We start from the raw sequence: 22,616 nt of genomic DNA on the forward strand, positions 1-22,616 counted from the left end.
CGGCGCCACAGTACGAGGGCCCAACTGCCCTGAAAAATGAATTACGCTTCCGGGACCCCTGTGGCTTTTGCGGCAGCCCGGGCTCGGTCCACCAGGGCATGTTGGTCCTGTATGGTCGAGCAGCCGAGCAGGGCAGCCTCCCAGCTCTCTCGGGAAGGGTAGGGTTGGGGGGTAGGCCGGGTTGTTGGGCAATGCCCACACCAGATATGTCCGCGGACACGTTCCCACAGTGCGGGCACTCGACCGAAAGAGCTGCATTAAAACGCTTCAACTACTGCCGGGCACAGTACAGAGGCGCAGGAGCCAGTGCTCCTCCACCTTCGAGAGGCCTTTCAGGGGCGGGGATACCGGCCGTGAGAAGTTTGATAGAAAATGGAAATTTTTTGGAAATTATTAGCCGGATTTAAATCCCGGTCCTCTACATGCGACGCATGAGGCGATGCCTGGAATTATGCGAGATGCCATAGTGGAGTGGAGGGGCTGCAGACGTCGGGAATCAATCCCGTAACCATTGTGCTCATCAGCAGAGCGCCACACCAATTGGGCTATAGCCCAGTGGATCAGGGGCGGGTTTCAGCATGTCACAACGTGCTAAAGCCATCTCAGGACGCACGTCACCTCTAAGCTACGGTGCCTTCTTATATTTTCTTGCATACGAATTGCTTCTTTTATCTTCTTTTTTTGCTTAACAAAACTTTTAACAACCACCCATGGCATGCGGCACAATTCTCCTTCTTGTGTTACATTACTGTGAGAGGTGGACATTATTTGCATGCAAAATCAAAATGAATATTTGACTAAATAAATCATTTTAGGTTTTTAACTTTTAGACTAATTACTTTACGGCACATATTGTAATTTAGGAATTCTAGCCGGTAACTTCGAAAGTCCTGTCCACTTGGAACGAATTCTGAGGGTGACGCCAGTTTTGAGTTATGCGTTGCCAAATTTTGCGACGAAACGCACTGGCACTCGAGTAATTTTTGAGCTCCCATGGACAAAAAGGAGTTTTGCTAAAAATGTAAGTGGAACAACAACGCGTTTCACAGCGCTTATGTCAAGACTGGTGTTATTCAAAATTCGTTCCAAGGGAATGTGCCTTGAGAAATGAGTGGCTTAAAATAATATATTACAATATGTGCGCCGAAGTAATTAGTTGAAAAGTTGATTAGGAAAATTTTGTCAATTTTCAATTACGCATTTTGATTTTTGATTGAAGTACTGTCCGCCTCTTGGAATAGTTCAAGTGAATTAGTATATTTGGGCTATACGCCACAGGCGCTTTTTAAATGTTCTGTTATATACGTGAAAAAAAAAAACACGAGAGGAAAAAAAAACGCCTTGGTATATAATAAAGACAAGCGCCAAGGAAATATGGAATTCCTGCGGGACGTCACTCATCGACGGAATGATGATAGGAAAACTGAGACATCAGGGCGAGTACGAAGAGTGTAGAAGAAGATACTGAAGCAAGTTAATAATTATTGTGCCTGCGCATAGCAATGTTTACTTGAACGCACCGGCATCGTTCAGCGATCATTCGCTGCCGAGAGGGCTAATGTGATGCGCGACACTCTAGACGGTATTATCTGAACGACACGTCGCGTGTCTAGTCGTCGTTGGAATGCGTTCGGAATTGGAATGACAGGAAGTAAACAGCGGAGCTGACTGAAAGGGAGGCCGGAGCGTATGTGGGGCAGATATAATTTGCGGAAGGAAGGACATCGTGACAGCTTGTGCGGCTGCGGAATGCAGGTACGCGGCGAAGGACGACAAAATGCTGGCTGGCACGGAGAATTTTAAGCCCCTTCTGAAAGCAGCGAAGACAGACTCTGCGTTGAACTGTCAGATCCTGTGAGAAAACATCGTGTGTGTGCGTGCGTGTTTATGTATGTGTCTCTCTGTCAAAGTGTGTGCGAGTGGTGCATGTCCGTGTGTGCATCTGCGTGTGTGTTTCTTCTGGAATGCTTCGTAACTGGAAAATAGTCATGACAACTATCAGTCGGCTGTAAGACGTCACTTTCCTCTTATATATATATATATATATATATATATATATATATATATATATATATATATGCGTATGGTAGGTGCAGGTGGATTGACGACGGCAGCTGGGTGTACCAACGCCATGCACTGTAATAACGCTAAGCTGCTCCCACTTCTACAATGGTTATCAAAGGTTGCAGATATACATGTAGTTTAGCATGCCGCCCATATGGCACTCAAACGTGTGCTAGGCACCGATGGAAGTGCTGAGCGTGATCGCAAGTGGTTCGAAAACTAGCCGAGACGGGAGACCAAACATACCAGAACAAAACAATTTATTGAGGCAGGGAATGAGAACTTTGAATGATAGTGGCAACATTTGAATGATAGTGGCAACATTTGAATAATAGTGGCAACATCTCCTTCACGCTCCTAGAAATTTGCATAAAAATGAGAGGGAAGCAACATTGCAAGGAGAATCGCAAGGAACAACTACAAGCAAACACAGCAATGAAATACACACGCCTCCAGACGTGAGGTTTGTGTGCGTGCACTCAATATAGCCGATCATCTTGAGAATATGTAAAAGAAGGACCTTCCGTAAACGTGCCTGCCGCATCTTGTGCTTCGAGAAGGGTCAGTCATAGCTTACAAAGCTTCACGTATTCTTGCATTCTTTAGAGAGACTGGTACGATGAGCATGTGGCAAGGTAACACAGTAATACCCCTGTCAAGCGGACAAGTTAAGTGCACTTACGGAGAGTGTCACTCGGCTTAAGTGCACTTTGTCAAATCTAAACGTCGCAAGTGGAGTGTCACTCGCTGCAGAGTGTACTCCGGTCAAAGTGCGTTCACGGAACGCACTTTGCTGGCCGAGTGCGTAGCCTCGTCGCCAGCGTTTTCAATGGTATAAAATGTAATGCATAAAAAAAGGACATAGAAGTTCATTTTAGTGGTTGAACACCTCTTGCACACAAATAATAGCCTAAAACGCGTTCATATTCTGTTCGAGCAGGATCAAATGCCGCCTCGTCGCACGCCGCTATGTCGTTCTGGATTGGCTAGGCATTTTTCTTGGCCGGCATTGACTGGCCACACTCTTGAATAAAAAATATTTTCGTTTTTTTGTTGAAAAAACATAGATTAAGTTTGTTTTAATTAATAATACAGCGTAAGACAATCACTTTTTAGAAGTACTTTTCTTTTTAATCTACGTTTTCACAAAACGCGCTCGTAGTCTGTCGCCATTTTTTTTACTGCGAGTGCACTCTGTTTTCCCGTTTAGAACCGCGTAGCCTAAAGTGATACATTCTAAGAGACGTCAGGCGGAGCAATTGCCTGCCTAGATCCCCAGGCTAAAACCACGTGTTGCTACAATTTCCTACCACCACATAAGAATAGTCAAGCATTTCTATCAGGGCTGGCTGGGGCCCTGATAGAAATGCAGAAGCGCTTCTCGGGAAAATATGAAGGTTGCGTGCAAATCAACCATGTCTTAAACCATTTAGTAATTTGCGCAAGTTTATGAAAGAATATAACTAGAAATGATGATCAAGCGAAATATGAAATTTGAACTCTGACTTCTTACCATACTGAACACCGTGACAGCTACTTGAAATCATATGTGTTAGCAGCATCTGTTTTCTCAATTTCCGTTTTATCGAACCTGTCCACTGAGTTTCAGCACTTTCCTTGATTGCTCATATTTTAGGACGAGAAAGCAGCAGCAGAGATGCTACTTTGAAGCCTTGAGAGAGGCACAGGGAAAGGGTTCTTAGAGCGGTTTCCAACATTGACATGGGTTGTCAAGTAAGGCGAGAACATAAACAGTTTCAAAGGCAGAACTAATAAACGCTGAGAACCTGCACACAACGACGAAAGAATACTTTTGACCGCTAAGCAGGTTTGACCGAAATCCCTTTTTGACCGTGACAAGAGCGACGCGTGTATTAAGAAAATTCAGGGTGACAAAAAATATGGATCTGGGCTTGCTCACCAACAATTGTACCGAGAACGGGCCACCGCTGTCATGATCAACAATTTTGAGGAGGTTGAAGGTATACAACAACCTACAGTCAAGGCAAAAGCAACAAAGCTCTGTGGGAACGCCGGTATTGAGAGACTGGCATCGCCCATGAATAGTTGCAAAAGCGCATGGCTTTCTGCGTTTTTCTTTGCGACAAAAGTACAAGGAAGCGTATCATTTTCCTGTGATTGTGACGGAAAGCGGTAGGTGGCCACATCTGGTGGGTGGCTTTCTGCACACGTGTTTGCCTGTTCTTAATAGAGAATACGCCAGTTTCGCAAGGTTGAAGTGGTGCCCGAATAGCTGCACCGTGAGCGCTCGAAATATAGAGTACTGCCACAACTAAAAAAAAATATTGTGCAGACGGCAAGCGTAGGGATTTTGTTAAGCGCTCCTTATACGTCATCGAGGCCTATCTGAACGACTGTGATTAGAACGCTATTCCGGCATGTGCGCTTTTTTTTTTTGCTTTCTTTTATTTCTCACTCTCTCTCTCTCTCTCTCTCTCTCATTTTTCTAACCCCTATTTTCCTACCCCAGTGCAGGGTAGCAAGCCGAATTCTAACATCTGGTTAACGTCACTGCCTTCCACACCATCTCTCTGTCTCTCAGGAAGGTCAACCAAGACATCGAAAGAGCAATACCCCGTGACAAGACGCGTGTCCGTCCTTACGTAGCGTGCATCAAGAAAGTCATTTGCAAAATTCTTTACCATGTGACTGCTGCTATATTAGCCATACGGGTCATTGCATTAATGACACACCACGACGACATGCAAACTCATTTTGTAGCCACTTGTCTAGCCACGTGTACGTGTGTAAATGCTTTCCAGATTTTCACCCAACGCTTGAAATATTTAAAGCTCTAGCTCTTCGCCAGTATACTCAATCCTGCGTCAGCAGCAATCCTCCATACGTTTGCTCAAGAAAAGGTTATGGTATATTTGATTATGATGTGCAAATGTGCCCAGCTCTCGTGCACTTAAGGATGACCGCATATCATCTTTCACTACGACTAAATAATATGGTTGCTTGTCAGCGCTCGCGTATGTCGTTCTTCTAATTGACCCGTTCAAAAGCACTGTTTCTCTGCCCATGTACGTACCAACCGGCCCAAATTAGCACTCTGTTGGCGAAAGCATCTTTTCCCAAGTGTAAGACGAAGGGGAATGAACTGAGGAACTTGAGTTTTGCAGCTGTACTTTTCTTTTTATCTTTTATTTTTTTAAATTATCTTTTCCTTCCTTAGGGCACTTTCTTGCAGCATCAGCGTGCTCTTGCGTGCTCGAATAAATAATCTGCATAAGAGAAATGTTCGCTCCGTCGTGGCAGGGATGTTCCCGGATGAACATTTTTACACTCTACCGCATAGCTCCTTGAAGACTGCCAGTGCACTTCCTGGGTGAGCTAAGAGCTTGGTTAGACAAATGAGCAAAGTCTTCACGCCTGCACACAGTTGGTCCATTTCGACGGTTTCCACCTAACCAAAAAATTGACCTTACGTTCCACATGCGTCTCCATCGTCTACGTTTAAACATAGCCTACTCACGTGGCTTGTTGTGTCGCATCGAAGGATGTCCCCATATTGTAGTTTCTGTGATAGCACCGACGCTTCAGCGGAGCATATAATCATATAATGTCCTCAATATGACTAGCAGAGGGTGCGTCTGCACGACGGGTTGAATATCCTTGACAGACGTGATCTCCTTGTGAGCAAAGTGCTTGGACCGTTGTCATGCCCTGGTAAGCAGGAATGTGCCGTGAATTTCCTTCGCGATTATTAGTGGACGGTAATCTTATGGACCGCCTATCAATGACATTACGATTTTCGTCTTTTTATAGGTTTTACTTATTTTAACGATCTGTTGTCGCGGCCATGTTGTTCTTATATGTACAGGAAAACACTTTTGTGGACTTTTTCGCTCCTTTGTGATCAGTGACAGTCCTATAGGTACCAGACTGTGCTTTCCGTGCTGTTGTGCCTAATACACTCTTGGGAAAGTGTTCATGTATGTATAGTGCTTGTTGATGTTTTTTTCCTCACTTTTTCTTCATTAGCCTTGCTGAAGTAACAAGCTCTTTCATTTTGGCACAGCCGTTTCTAACCTAGCCTATATTCCTATGTTTCTATGTCTGAAATAAAATTTAACAAGGGGTTGTGCGCGAACCTCTCCATAGACATGCGTTAGTAAAAAACACCGCCATAAAATTCTTACGGTTAGCCTGTTGTGACGACTAACCTTATTGTAAATATTATGTACATAAATATATACAAAGTTTCACTCTTATTGTTGCCGTTCGTCTTATACTTCTTTCTCAAAGTGAACCTTTGTTGCAGTTTCTTTCTTTGCTTAAAGTGGAGAACCCTTTGTTCGTGAAGGTGTATTTTCTCTGCCTTATGTAACACCCCACAACGAGTAAAAAGGACAATGAATTATTGTCACGATCAGCAAGGTGATGACGCTGATGTTTTCGAATTACATACATGAGCACAAGGGTGAGGTTAGACTATGTGCCACAGGTGATTTTTTAAATTTGCATTGTAAAAAATGGTAAGCATATAGGTATAACTTAGTATTACGTATGTGTGATAATGCTGTACTGTGTAGCAAGAGCTTTAGAAAGAATAGCCGTGTTACTTAGACATTGTAATATAAGCTAGTGTTCACCGAGAACATCTTTCCTCTTCTTCTTTTCTGTTTTCCTTTTTTTTTCTACAGAATGCGCGGCGCCTGTTGCTTTGGGGGCAGATTTTTGAGCGGCACAAACCATCGAGATTATCTGCCGTTCCTCACCAATTACACCCTCGGAACCGCCATAACATTTGTCCTCTCCTGTCTTATTTTAAATTTCTGCCGTTGTTTTTTTGTTTTCAACGCTATAATTCTTCCTGGCTATATCGTACGTTTGATATTCTAAGCAATACGACTAATACCTGCATGACAACCGCCTTTCACATGTCCCTCCCGTGGTCCTAATTTAGCCGCATGTGAAAATAGGAAATTCAATTTCGCTGCACTACCTTTCTCAGAGTCTCTGGGCGGAGGAGACACCAGGTACCGTTTATTGCTAGCGCACTTCCCTATCGACTTTAGCGGCCGCCGCTGAAAGTGAACTTTGCTTTCTTGCGTTGAAAAGAAAGCCCGCGGGTCCGCAAAATTCATTTGCCAACTCCAGAGTACTCGACTTTAAAGCCAGCTGGCAGGAATGTGTCGAGACTTACTTATTTAATACTGACTCAACCTGCGGAGCAACTATAGGGTGTTGTGTATAAAATTGTTTTCTTTATTACTAGTACGTCTGCGCCAAACAAGTACAAGAAACACTGAACATGTACATTCTTTTTACCTTAATTAACATTTAGTAAAGAAATTACAACAATCGCCCATGGCATATAGCATGATTCCGCCTCATCTGCTATAGTAATGTTTGAAGAGGAGAAAACTTGTCTATACTTGTACAAGAAATCGCAAGTGCAAGCAACTCAGTAACAAAATGCTTTTCATTAACTTACTTTACATACAGTGAGCGCATATTCCAATTGGTCATTCGATGTCGGTCCATCTATTTTCAAGCGAAGCTTGTATACGCTAGCCTGCGCCGGCTATGTAACGCTAAAAAAAAAAAACAGCTGCTGTCAGAGTTCCACAGGTGGCTTGTGCTCGGCACGCGCTCGTGCCCCTGCTCCTGCGTTCGTCGTCCTCGTCTGCTTCCACAGCTGACTGCGTTGCCACTCATCATTCCAGCGTAGAATTTTACTTCTCTTATGTAGTCGTAATTGGGAGGCCATGTTTACGGGGGTATGAGTCATTGCTTAAGGGGGTATGCACCATTCATTGTCTTACGTAACGGACAGATTTTGCTCTGAAGAAATTTCATGGAAATCCATCCAGAATGAACGCGCCTGGGAAAGGGCTCTTCGTCGACGTGCCGATTCTAGCGTGAGGGCTTCCAAACCCCAGGCGAAGCGTCAGCGAAGAGCCGCCGACCTCGAGTTTCGGGGGCGCGATGTTGAGGCCAAACGTCAGAGTCGTGTTGCCCTCCAGGAACCCGACAACGGTGGTGCACTCCTCGGCAACGCTAGCGCCAACTTCCCCGGTGCGACGGCCAGGTTTCAACGCGATTTTCTCAACCGGAACTTTCGAGCTATAGCTGCAGTGCGTGTGACCATTTCTGGTTCGAGCACAACGTGGTACTCGTCAGTGCAATTTGTTCGGAAGAACACCGAAGAAACACACAAGCCTCACTTACCCCCATCTCTTCGACGGGGGAGGGGCTTTTTTATTGTTTGTGGGAAATAGCATTCGCTGACGGTTATGATACTCCCTAATGAAATTTGAGCGCAGCTCTAAACGTGTTTTCATTTCGCGATATATTGGCTGGCACGGACACTCTGTCTCGTGCGGCACATTGGAAATGGAGTGATCTGTGGTGAGACTGCCTTGCTAATCAGGAGATAGCGAGAGGCAGCGCGTGGGTGCCGCGTGGGCGCGATTCACAGCAGCCGCCGCAAACAGACCTCCGCTGATGCAGTGCTTTGTTTCCATACATGGTATCGGGGGACGCGCTAACCGCATGCCATCGGTAAAGAGACGACGGCACGCTGCTTTGGCGCCATCTCGTAGCCGTGTAGCTGCAGAGCCCGTTTCGCGTGGCACTACGCTTCTATTCTCATGCTTTCGCCATACCCTCCTCCTCGGCTTTCCGCCTCATGGTTCCACTGCAGCCTCCTCCTCCGCTTCCTTCCTCGAGCTCTCTTCGCTATCGCCGTCTTTCATCTCCCGCTGCTCTTCACGTTCGCTTTTTCATCCTTCACTGCTCGGTTACGCCGAGAGACGCCGACGCGAAACGCAGGAACAGGCGCCTAAGAGCTGCGCTCTAAAAAAGTCTTTCTACCAAAGCATGCTATTTGAACTCAGCTCACACTCGAGCATGTCCATCTTGTAGAGATCATGAAATTAGCTCCCACTTTCAAAATATTTATATCAGAATATGCTACGAAAAGGAAAAAAAAAGCAACGAAAAGATATGCGCAAGAGAAAACGACACTACCAGTGTTCAATACACTATGTATGTGTCTTTGAAGTGCCGCTGGACGTACGTTGCCAAGCTATTTCTATAGATAGCTCGAAAAGGTCAGAACTACGAACGTCTATCACATTAACATCATGTCACATTGACATTGTGCAATGTGTAGTCTGATATTAAGTATTGAAGTATGTTGCTTAACTTTACAAAACAATATTTTGTCGCAGTTTGTTGATTCTAATATTTACACAATTATTGGAGAGAGTGGCTAGGCGCATAATGAAGGAAGCAGGTGAGGATTGTCTGTTTTGCAATCTTAATTAGAAATGTTAGTTGTCCTGCAGCATCTTTCTACATCCAGCCAGCCGGCCCTGACCTCGGGAGGCTAACACTCTAAATGCCAGATCAAGTACGCATGCCCAACTACCCAAGAAAGTGGACGGGATGAAAGCCACCACTATAGCTCTGTCATTATAGCATCGCACGCGTTATGCGAAATGCATGGGTACGGCTTCAACTGGCGGGAAGTCGTCTTTTCGTCCCATTTCATTTCCCTTTTCCTTTTTTTTTTACGTTTGACCTAAAGCTGCAGTTAATTTACCTATGGTTTTCTCAACCTCATTGCGCGTTGGCTTGATAGCGTACTGATCAGTCGGATATGGCCTTAGGTGACTGGAAATTTTAGGTGAATTCAATAATAGAAATTACCTGGCTAGCAAAATGTGAAGTCACAGGTTTCTCGGTGTTCCGTGAGCGCTTGTAGACAGCTGCCGAAAAATGTAATTACTGCGCACTGAACAGATGTAAAGTAATCTGCCCAACCAATGTGAAAATACTGGAGGGAAACGGCGTGAAACGCGTGAGAATACTCCTGCAAGAATTGAAAAAGAAAAGCCTAATATTTTCCCATTCATTGCGGGTCAAAGCAAGCCTTCATAATCATATTGTGGATATGGCGCGTAAAACCCAAGAATCAAAATTTTTAAGATCCTTTATGTTATTATTCTTCGATTTGCACAGTTTCATTTACGAGCATTTTTGAAAATGTTACTTCTTCCAGCGCTTAAACTCGATGGACAGTACCTTTAAACTCTACCATGAACACTGACGCATACCTTCCTAGAAGGCTTCATCGCTTTCTGCGCTGAATATTATTCACGTCCACTAGTTTCCTTGTTCGAATAACATTACCAGGATGGATACCGCAAACAGTTTCTGCACTTAAGACAATATTCATGTCAACGCTTCGAAGTGAAAATAAAATAATTTCAATCTTACTCAGGGGAACTTTCGTTCTAACATTCAAAAACTTACGACATAGCCAGTTCAGGTTTATCAAACTTTCTACAATTTCCTCACATACCTCTTTAACTCGGTGGGCCGAGTCATAGTTTCCCAACTTCCCACCCTTTTGTATACTCAGCGTATTCTTCTCGCTCCTTCGTGAAAGAGGAAAGCCCACGTGTTACTTTTGCCCAAAACAAAAAAAAAAAGGCCGTACGTATAAGGCAATCCGTCTATGCGGGATTCAGTGAATTCGACAAGAAAGAAATGAGGTACAAGCGATGTGCGACTTAAAACAAGGCTGAACGTGCAAGACAATGGGAACTATATATAGGTCAAGTCCCACGCACTCCACGAAACATTTACAGTTTCTTTTTTTTTAACTTCTTTAAGCTTCGATCGCCATACGATATTTCGTCGGACCCTTGACTACAAGGTACATACAAGTTCCCAAGTTTATTGCAAACTGCGGCTGAAAACCACCTCAATCTCCAATCGGGAAACCTTTACTGTGCTTCCTACTTTCAGGGACAAGAGTTGAGGTATCGCAAGCTAGAATGCCTTTTTCAAAAAAGAAAATTTCTTCCACTTATTTCTTACATAATGTTCGAAAGCAGCGTAAGATCTGCGGTTCTTTAGGGCTCTCTGCTACCGTGCAACCGATAGCAGCTGTGCGCAGGTTGGGGTGAAGTGATGGCAGTGTCGGATCCGCTGTTTTCGATACAACGAACTCGTGTAACAAGCAAACGGCACAACTAAGACCCGAAAATACAAGGCGCACTCTATTGAAACCGTTTCGCAAGGCGCTTAGGAGGGCACCTCGTTATCGATAGGAGAGATACAAGGTTTAAAGACATGCTGGAGTTGTTGTTATAGATAGGAAGGAAGGTATACACTTTTCCCAGCCCTTGTCGATATTGATCGCGAAGCACACGGCTACGCGAACGCATGGGAAACGTGTTTTCTACTGCCAGTTGGCTTGGAGATGTAGGGTGTATTTAAGGCTACGGTGCCACCCGGTGTGTTCTACCGGAAGTAGGAACAAACCAGCCATTGTGGTGCGGTGACTATGGGTTTCAGCTACTATGAACATTAGCCCTTTTCTGCAAGTGCTCATAGTGTCGTGGGTTCGAATAACGGCTGCAGCTGTCGCATTATAATGGTGCGGCATACAAAAATGCTCATCTAGTTGGTTTTGGACGCACGTTTGAAGAACGCCCGGTATCCAAAAGTTAATCCAGAAGATTTGAATGATTTATTCCAATCAATCAGAACTTGCCAATGAGCTTTCATTGTTGACTAGGCTAATAAACATTTATTTGATTGGTTGGATATGTTGTGCGGCTGAAGAGCGTTAGTACACATTCTATAGGACAGCTTTGCATGGCGGTCCCTATGAGCAGTATGGTTGCGGAGATTCGAGAGTACTACCAGCGCTTAGTTGAAACAGGCCACAGGATAGTAGTGCATATGAATACTGCTCCATGTTTAGCTTCTATTGGCCCGTATATCAAATGAAGTTTATACCTGCTGCTATTGCTGGCGTCCTATGCCATATTATTATTCTTGTATTTTGAAGTAGTAGCTTTCTGATACGCTCAAAGACCTAAAGGTTATTTCTGAAAAAAAAGTGCCCGCAATTTATTACCTATTGTTGAGCAATAACCATCCGTTCTTATTTTTTAAGTTATATAATAGCCTCTGGTAACAAGCCTGCGTGAATATCGTAACAAATTTGATTTGCTAACACCACATCAGTTTGAATTTAGGCCATCCACTGAACTCGTCCTAATGGAATTTGCCGACTATGTAAAAACGTTAATAGAGGCTCCCAGTTTTGCAGCAGCTATATTTATTGACTTAACCAAGGCTTTGGATACCATCGTAGATGATACACTTATAATGGAACTTGAATACTTTAAAATTTGTGGTCTACTATAACTCTTATCTGTATATTACCTCACTAACAGAGCCCAAGCAGTGTCATTTTTTGACGCTTTGTTTGGTCCAGCTAAAATAAATCAAGGGGTTGCTCAGAACCTTACAGAAAAGCTTAATCGCGACCTTAGTAATATTGCTTCCAGGTGTCATAAATGTGTGCAAATTAACCCCTTACGACTACGTTAATGGATTTCCGCAGTAGTGACATTTCCACTCACTCCGTACTACCGTCAAACCTATCAATTTCCACATAGCGAGATTTGCATATGAGTATATACCTATTACTACCAAGAGTTTTCCATAATAATGGGAATCGAACAGGTTTCTACTCAGAAGTGCCACTGTGCAACTCATTGCTCGTTGCTATAAAATCATATCATACACTTTCCTCTTTTCTTCGTGCTCTAACAACGTTTTGATGATTGAACTACAATATTGTTTAAACATTTTACTGTCTTCTCGAAAAAATAATTATCGTGGTTGAATAGTTACTACAAAATTATTCAGTAAATGATTGCTGATTCCTACTGTTATCATTCTTTTTATTTTAACATGCGATTTTGCCTTTCAACAGCCTTTATTCTGTAGCAGCCTACAATGTATTTCTGTATATAATTTTTAATATTCCACCCATTTTTTGCTAATCCCCCACGCGTTCCGGAACAATCACAAAAATTACAAAGTGACTTAGACACCCTGCCGCAATAGCGTAACAGTTTGATGAGCTAAGAAGAGCAGAAAATTGATGATTCTTTATTACGAAGGAAGAAAGCTATTACCACCGTAAACGTCACATGCTTACGCTGTGTGTGCAAACGGTGCCTGCGTTACCCATGCACACCATTACCGCTCGGTTAAGGCAGCCGAGTTTTTCAGACCCTATTTCACATGTTTTTGTTGCCTGCGCCAGAAAAAAATTAACCTGTTCGATAGCCCTAAAATAAGACGAAAAACGTAGAGTAAGTGCCACAGAGTATAAAACACTAAGTCTATGATTCATAACCTTACCATTACCATAATCATAACCAGTATACATAGCAAGTGAAGCGCCACCCGAAAATGTAGTTGTTTAGATGTAAAGAAAAAGAAGTTCACAGTCCTAAAATTTTTGGTCTACATGCACAGCATCTTTGGACACTTCCTTTGAGGTGTGTTAAGATATACTTCAATGCCTTCAGCCAATTGATGTAGCCATGGCATGCGAGTGAGCCTTCGTTCAAATCACTGGTCGTAACTCGTAGTTTTGAATATGATCACCGTTGAGGCAAGTGTCTGCAACGTTCTATATCTGGAACGTTTAGCCTTCTGTATACTCAGCAACCGTTACATACTCTCCTATCTTGCTTTAGGCTCTCACAGGCCTTCCTTTATTTGCATTTCAGGAATTACACTATTGTTGTGTGAGTGGAATAATTCCTACCTTTCCGGGAATAGGGACTTTTAGATTTGGCGGATTGAAAGTTTCGGGACGCAAATCACCGGGATTGCAAGACAATGCATTCTACATTCAACGCTCAGCATTCTGTAAACACAGCCGCCGTTACATACTTTCCTATCTGTCTTCATTTTCTCAGATGCCTTCTTTGCTCTCGCCAGAAGATTCAAGAGGTGATCATGCCACACTTCCCCACATTTGCATTTGCGGGATTAGACTATCCTTTTGTTAATGGAATAATTTCCCCCCTTCCGGGACTAGGGAGTTCTAGATATGGCGCACCGAAAGTATCGGCAAGCAAATTGCCGCCATCGCAAAAGAATGCAATAAAGTACAGACAAAAAAGTAGAAGGGGTACAAACAATGCAATCAAGCCGTGGGGCTTTGGATGTGTAAAGGGCCCTTTAAGTACCCAAAGCCGTTTGGGTGCGCAATATCTAAAACTTCCTAATGTCGCCCTTCCGCGAGTAACTTTCCTGCAATGCTCAGTGATACCTTTAATGTAACCTTCACTATTCTATGGAAAAAAATAGAAAGGGCAGTATTTATACGACCAGATCCTTCATGTTTCACTCGACAATAACAGGCGCAGTGAGATTTACTGCAGTTGTGAATTTTCAAGCCAAGAATTCTCAAGCTTTGGTCAAACTTCACGCCAGACATGATCCACATCTGGTGCCCAACTTCAAACTTTAAAAGCTTTAATTTCAACGTAAGTCCCATTAGAGGTCCGGGGAAGGAGTAAAGGAAACATCTATGCAATATCACCATCCTGCATTAAATAATGTCCGGAAAATATAGTTTCAGGCTAACAAGAAAATTATCAGAAAACGTGATTTGTGGGCAGTAACCTATTTAGTTGTCACGATCGTCTATGAATTTTTATAGGCGTGTTGCTATAGGTTCAGTCATACTGGCACGGTTTGCGCATTTGAAGCCGCAAATGACAGGCGTAGTGTCAGTGGTTTATCGGGATTAAATTAGAAATGTTGGCAACTAATGTGTCGGTGGCACAGTGTGTGCATTGTCTACATTTAGGTTAAGAGGTTAAACTAAAGTTTCAATACTTGAGGTTACTCTTGATCAATAAATAACAAGGTACATGCATGTAAGGTGCAAGGTATGAGAAATAAAACGGCAAATGTCGCCGGAAATAGACGCATTGCACATCATTATTAGGACCGCTCCGCCTTGCCACTCGGACACCGGAGATTATTTCCCTGCTGCAATGTAAGACGAATGATGCAACCCACTACGGCAATTTCTGCATGAGGGCCTCCACACCTTTATTGAAATAATACAGGTGGGCGAATCCACGTTTTTAATACAAATCGAATACGAGTATACGTATCGAATTTCGAATTGAATATCAAATCATGCACTATTTTGAATACGCGGGATGGCGTACACGTGTATGGTGCGAACGTAGACATGGCCGACGCGGATCAAAGTGTAGTATCTGTTCTTATCAGCTTAATATCTGATACGGGTTGTATTTAGGCCTAAGATATTAAACTTAGTTTTGGAAGTTGGCAGAGTGCTTGAAACCTGCTTCACCTACGCCGCGGGTCACTCTGGTATTGCATTATCTTTGGGTGTTTTGGTCTACAGACATCGATCCGCTGGAACCTAGCCTTATACAGCAACGCTGTAAAACGTTAAATAAACTACTGCCGAAAAAAAGATCAGTAATTGTAAAAAAAACACAAAAAAGCCAGCTGCTGAAGGGCTTAATTGCGTGTCGTAGACACATTCAAAGGGGCCCGCTGCAAGGAAAACATAACTCGTTGTAGAGTAAAAGATAACTAAATGAGAGACTAAATGAGAGACAGCACTAAATGAGAGACTACAAGAAAAAAGAAAGCCAGCTTGTCATGTTGGCGTCCGCCGCGAAACCGAAAACAAAGCTTTTATTAACTGTTTTGTTTCTTCATTGCTTCATTGGGCTTATGCTACTTTTGATAACTTGTGATACATTGTTTTGTGGACGCACAACGGTAAACAAATTAGATATAAGCTACGAGAAGAACAAAAAAGTCGCAGCTTCGCCCGAAAGGCGAAGCATTGATTGTGATGGCAAATTAGTGGAAAGCTATATTAAGGAAGGATAGCAGTTCTTGTCAAAAAAACTTGTCAACATAGGCACACTAACTAATTTAACAAGCATGGTGTCACGCGCGCACAAGCAAACATTAACGCATCTCACTCGATGACCGTGGAAACTCGCTGTGAAAACGCTGGAGTGAGTCAGCGCAGCAGCTGCAGCGAGCGAATTGGGCTTTGTGCCGAGCGCTCGCAGCAACGCGATCTTAGCCGCGAAAACACAGGGAGGGCGGGCTCCGCCCCCTCCGCAGATACCTTTCATGATACAGCCGCGCGGGCGGGCGCTTGCCGCGCAGAACGCCCCCCCCCCCCCCCCTCCCCCACGCCACCCCCCAGAGCCTTCCATCCCGGTGGGACCGTGCAGCCGTAGCAAAGCGCGGCCCATCCACCTGCCCTCCCTTCCCCCAGAGACTTCCGGCCCGGCGTGAGCGGGCAGCCGCAGTAAAGCGCTGTCCCTCTACCTCCCTACCTTCCCTCAGGAGCATTGTGCGTCACTGGAAGACTGCGAGCTTCCTTCCCGCTTCCCGCCTTTGTGTGCGCGAGCCACGATTGCCGGCTCACCGTCGTATGCTTTCACTCGCACATACAGCGTACGGCACGCGGTATCGAATTTATCGCCCGTGGACTTTATACGGAACCTCACGGCAACGGCAGAAATTCGCCTAGAGTGTCCATATAATTGCTATCGCAATAAAATGCAAGCTTTTTTTTAATTGCAGGCGTCATAGAGAGGCAAACGTGGCGAACAAATACCATGAGCAAGGCAAGGCCTTTACTGTCCGAGATCAAAGACGATTCCCTTGATCTATTCATGACCCGCGAGTGTGGCTCATAAGGCCTATCACAGGCTAGGAGGTTAGCTACAGTAAAAACACTATCGCTTCCTACCCACGCGAAGGTAGCATAAGTGGACAAATTTGTGCCTGCATTTGAGCTTTACTCAATTAGCAATATTCTAGTTAAGTAGGCATTTCCATCACCACTTCCCCCTCTCTCTCTCTCTCTACCTTCATGAAGGCTGAAGCGCATCACGTTTGCGGGATCTAAAAGATCGCATAAGCGCAGGCACCCGGACCGTCCCACTTCAGTGCGCGTTCATATACGGTGGGGTGCCATAGACGAGAGGACGGGGCGGATAAGGCGTGCAGCTATGGAATTCTTATACAGCAAGGTCAGTTCGGTCCAACCTCCCGCCCACAGCTATGCGAAAGAACAACACATGTGCAGAACAACGCAGAGGTCAAGCCAAACCCGCGATAACCTCTGAAGCCTCTCGACGGAAAACTCGCCCGAAAAGAGAGGAGACCAAACATTTATGCATGAATACGAAAATACTCGGTTTTCCTCCGTGTAGTAGTAAAGGTTGCAACATGGGATTGTTGGTATGCCTTCGTTAGTAGCGCAAACAGTCCAGGGACGCAAACAAGACTCAAGAAAGCTCTGTTTCTGTATGTCTATTTGCTTTTTTCCTATAGCTCAGTCTTGTTTGCGCTACACTAGCATTCCATGTATGCAGACGCGGACTAGAACAGCTATACGCATGGGACGATATCGAGTCACGTCACTCTGCTGCCCGTGCTCGGAATCGATGCTTTCGTCTGCAAAGATAATTGGCCTTAAGTCATCCCTGAGGAACGTATGACTTACTCTCGACCCCAAGGTTCTCAATAGTTGATAACGAAGTTGCTTAAATGTCCACAGTTCAAAGAAGCCTCTTACGGAATTCTGCCTGGAAATTTACACAGCTGGAAGTTTGAAAATACATTTGTCGGTCTTCACCCTCCCTTTGTTTGTGTGCTTGAATTTGGGAGTAAATAAGTATGTATGTGTGTCTATGCGTCAGTGCGTCCGTGTGAGTATGCATTTACTTGCGTGTGTGTACGTGTGCGGGTGACATATAAAGCCTCATATGAGATGACGACATGCTTTAAATATAGAGTCAGCGTTAGGCAAAGCACTATGCAGGTTACAATCCTTCCCGCATTATTTTATTATTGAGATCCCCCCCCCCCCCCCCTACATACACCTCAGAAAGAAAAAACAAAGAATTGACCACCGTTTTTCAAGAACACAGTACGTGTGCTTGAAAAATGTCTAAGCTAAATAAAGCAGTGCTTCATACGCAGCAGCATGCCCATGAGTCATCCAAAACGGCAAGCGAGCAGCACATCACAAAACCACGTGGCTATTCGCTCTATGCCAGCCTGAGTGACAGTCAGGAAAACCTCGAAAAACACACACACACACATACAAAAAAATGAAATAAACTCGTTGCTCGCGCTAGCACGGGCAAAGTCATTTATATTTTCGATATATCAGGCAAGCTGGCCAGCATGTCTTTTCATGGAAGACTGCTCCGAAGGACGACGTGCTTTCGGCAAGCCCATGGGACTGCTCCCATGGCGTCGAGATGTGAACTGTGACAGCCCGTCAGAAGAGTGTCCAGAATCAACGTTATTTCTTTTTTTTTTCTTTCTTTGCTTTCATACAGGATCAGATGACTCTCTCCTAAAGGACAGCATCGTGGCGCTGTGTCACGGTAGTGCCAGACCGATTTTGTGGTTGTTGTTGCCTCAAAACATGGCTCGTATCCAGATGTCTCGGTATTAACATCGCAAGCTTTTTCTTCCCTGAAACAAAATGTAGCAGCGGATGATGGCAGTTACTCATTGTCTTCAAAATAATAGTAGCAATAATAATAGTGATAATAGTAATAATAATAACAATAATAAGTGTAATTATTATTATTATTATTATTATTATTATTATTATTATTATTATTATTATTATTATTATTATTATTATTATTATTATTATTATTATTATTATTATTATAAAAGAAACGGATAACAAAAAATGACCGCTATCTCAATCACAGTGCTTAATGCGAGTTTTTTTTTTTTTTTCATTTTCTTATGCGATCTCTTCTCTCTTCGCTTTGTATATTACGCTCGTTTCTTCTTTCTTTGATGTAATATTTTCACTTTGCCAAGTTTTCATTCATGCTAGTTTCTGAAGCCAGCAAATGCCTTACCTAGACGCACTGTCTTACGATGCTCGATTAGTCATCCTCACTTTTCCACTCGCCCTGTGTCAGGATAATTTAAGGGGCGTTCATTCCATTGATAGACGGTTTCAACTCTTTCAAATGTACTGCTTACTCTGTATTTGCATACTGCCAAAACCAATAGAGCCCGTAATTTTGTTGCCACTACCTAGAGCGTCATCATGCTTCCCAGGTCAAGCTGAAGCCACCGTCCTTGTGCAGCAATAGCTGTTGAGGGTACTTCAACCTGCTTTTGTGCCTGGCTATCACAGGGTAAGGGTTTCTTACAGTCACCCTGAGAGGCAAGTGGGCATGCGCGTTTTGTGGTTATAAATTAAATTCTGGATATTTACGTGCCAGAACCATGATATAAGTATGAGGCACGCCGTCGTGGGGTACTCTAGGATAATTTGGACCATTTAAGGTTCTTTACCGTGCACCTAATAGACAATATATCGGCGTTTTGCCATTTCGCCTCCATCAAAATTCGGCCACCATGGCCGGAATTTGACCCCTCACCCTCGGGATTAGCTGTGCAACGCCATTGCCACTACGGCACCACGGTGGGTGCGTATTGTGATAAGCACCGGAATGTCAGGAAGGGGAGAGTGTGGATTGACAGCTTTTTCGAAGAGCTAGGTGCGCTGTTCTGGACATTGTAAAACTCTCTCATATTGTCAAATTAGCCGTCTTGTCAGTTTTGATTAACTCGTAGCTTCCGCTAAATGACCAAAAAAATACATGGTGGAATTCAACAACACGGTGAAATCTGACAATGTTTTTTGGGCACCTTGAAGACGGGTCTGGCGAATGCCGATCCTCCTGTCCTTATGGTTGAATCTCTACTAAACCGACGTAGTTTACTCTCTCTCCCTACGTAGTTGCGTGTTATTGTGTAAGGAGACATTTTATTAAATTTAAGCACTCGAGCTGCAGTGCACAGTTATTTTAACAGTGAATCCTACCGTCGGGTGAATCCATCCGACGGATAACGTCGGATGAAGGTTGAATAGGTGTGTGTGTTCACTGTAATGTGAGTTTTAATCGTATTTTCTCCCATTTCTCTCGCGTATTTTTACTGTATAATGAGTAAGATACGTCGCTGGATGTTTTACGTAAGAACCTAGACTATTTATTGTAAATAACTCAACGGAGACTGATAAAGCCGTTCTTCCACTTTAATGAACTCCTTCGTTCTTCTCTTTTCCCCTCTCTGACTTCGCACCACTTCATCCTCGTCTTGACGGCACTCCACATTCTCCGGGGCCTTTGACTTCATCCCGCCTGGGATGGTAGGGAATGATGTTCCCAACGAAGCTAGCTTCGATTGTCTTCGCCGGAGTCTCTTAATACACCGACTTGAGGATTCGTTGCTTGCTTGGCGTCTTGGTGACCATGTGTGGACCACTAAATTGGCACTTGGGGCCACATAGTCCTTTCTTGATGAGTATGAAACTTCCAGGTTCTATCACAGGCAACTGTGATAAAGAAAGCATTCGATACCGTTGATCACAGTGTATTACTAGATAAATTAACACTATGCGCTTTACGTGGGGATGTGTTGGAGTTACTTTCAAATTATCTTCAGGATCGTCAACAAGCAGTCGTAATGAATGTCATCACGTCTTCTATGCAGTATTTGCGCACCGGTGTTCCTCAGGGGTCGGTGCTCGGACCGTTGCTTTTTACCTTATATGTGAATGACTTGCCGCACATATTGTAATCTTCTAACGTGGTGCTGTATGCGCACGATACCTACATTATAGTAACTGCTAATAATCCAGATGACCTTGAGGAGAAAGCAAACGTCGAATTAAAAAGTATTGCCGGATAGTTATCAGATAGTAGACTAACTATTAACGTAACAAAGACTAAAAATGTCGCCCTCCACTCGAGGTGTAAATCTGTAAACACCAATAAAATGAAGTTAGTAATCAACGAGTCTGACATTGAACAAGTGTCTTCATTTAAGTACCTTGGAGTCATTATAGATAACCACTTACACTGGCAAATTCACATTCAAAGTACTTGCTCCAAATTAGCTTCGGGATATCAAGCACTAACTCAGGCTCGTAATTACTTTGGTACTAGCACGCTACGAATGCTTTACTTTATTCTGATTCATTGTCCCCTCTCATAATGCATTGAGTCAATGGGGAGGCACGTACCGAACTTATCTGGACCCGGTGAGCTGACTGAAAAAACGTCCTGTGAGAATCATAAATAATTCTAAGCATAACGATCCTCGCAAGCCTTTGTTCTACAGATCTCAAATTCTGCCTTGCGACCTTATATGGGAATTAAAAATAGCAACATATGTGTACACCACTGTCAATTACAATCATCCTTCTCATGTGTCGTTCGCGCGCCTTCTCGTTGTACTAGACAATTATCTTTTGGAAATTTAAATATTCCTCCCACGAATAATATCTACGGTGAACGTCCACTACAATTCTGTGGTATTAAAATTTGGAACGCTATTGCTTTTCTAATAAAAATGCTACCTAATTTCGCTAACCCACTACAACAACACTGCATATAACAGTTAAATATTTGACGTAATCAAATATTTATGAAATGTGCAACTCATTAGCATTTTTTGTATATCGTTTCTTTTCTTTCTTTTTTATTTGTTCTTCCTAAACATACCTTTGTATAATGTTTATCAGATTCCATGTTAAATTTAATTAAAATTCATTGCTTTTATGTTCGATTTCATATTTCATCAACTATATTTCATTTCATATTTTTGTATGCTTTCGTTGATGAGCCTGTTGATTTGATATTTTGATGATTGTATACTTGGTTTCCTTCAATGATAATTACCATGTCCGAAAAGCCATTGTAACAAAAAGAAACTCTTTTTTTGGACGCAAACTAGCCTAGGGCTTAGGGTCCACTCAGTGTGTACAAATTTTATGTTGCAAAAGAAAGAAATAAGGTCAATCCATTGGTATCAATATCAATAACTTACTACAGTGCCTGTTGTCGAAGTATCGCTTCATTCCAAATTTGTTTTTCATTTACTGTTCGGCTGTCTTGAGGGTCTCTAGAAGAGTAACGCGGCCGGTGATTCCTAATTGATGATCTACAGGAAGCCAAGGACTTGTTCCATTTACAGAAAAATACGGACAGCAGCCCAACCCTTCCGTGTAGGTGTTATTGTGGTGAGTCACTGCAGCTTCCAAGGCACAGTTCCACCCACCAGGGAAGGTGGGTATAAATCCAAGTACTTCTTGAGCTCGCGAATTAACCTTTCTGCGAGTCCGTTGCCTTCCGGGTGGTGTAGAGTGTTGAAAATCTTAGAGTGATGCCTCTCTGTTCCTTCCCATTTTTCTGAGTTTTTCTCTACGGAAAGCAGATCCGTTATCGGAGACCAATACTTTACTTGTCTTGAAGATGACTCTCTTCATTAGGGAAATTACCGAGTTGACATCCCCTTTACCACATTTAGCTGCTGCCATTCTTGTACATTCGTCAATGACGACAAGGAAAGCGTGCGTCTTCCACACCCCTTCCGCCTTCTTTTTGACTTCAGCGAAGTCGAGGTGGACAACTTCAAAGGATACGCTCGAATACGTAGGAATAACCATTTGGTTTCCTCTAGGTATGTCTTTGGCTTTGTCCATTTGACACAGGTGGCAACTGCGGACATATTCGTGCACATCTTCTTTCATACTTTCTCAGGTAAATCGCTCGTTTATCTTTCTGAAGCTCGTCGAAAATCCGTCATGCCCACCCGATTCGGCGCTGTCGTGGTAAAGT

At 43.5% G+C, this 22,616-nt stretch overlaps 1 non-coding gene across 1 annotated transcript; it reads left to right on the forward strand.

Annotated features, from left to right (window-relative positions):
* The first annotated feature begins 15,133 nt into the window (after positions 1–15,133).
* Positions 15,134–15,316, forward strand: LOC119443285 (U2 spliceosomal RNA). The gene has a single exon (XR_005190232.1). It is a non-coding gene; the product is annotated as a U2 spliceosomal RNA (small nuclear RNA).
* Positions 15,317–22,616: the final 7,300 nt, after the last annotated feature.

This window comes from Dermacentor silvarum, chromosome 2 (genome assembly GCF_013339745.2).
Source record: "Dermacentor silvarum isolate Dsil-2018 chromosome 2, BIME_Dsil_1.4, whole genome shotgun sequence".
NCBI classification, from domain to species: Eukaryota; Metazoa; Arthropoda; class Arachnida; order Ixodida; family Ixodidae; genus Dermacentor; species Dermacentor silvarum.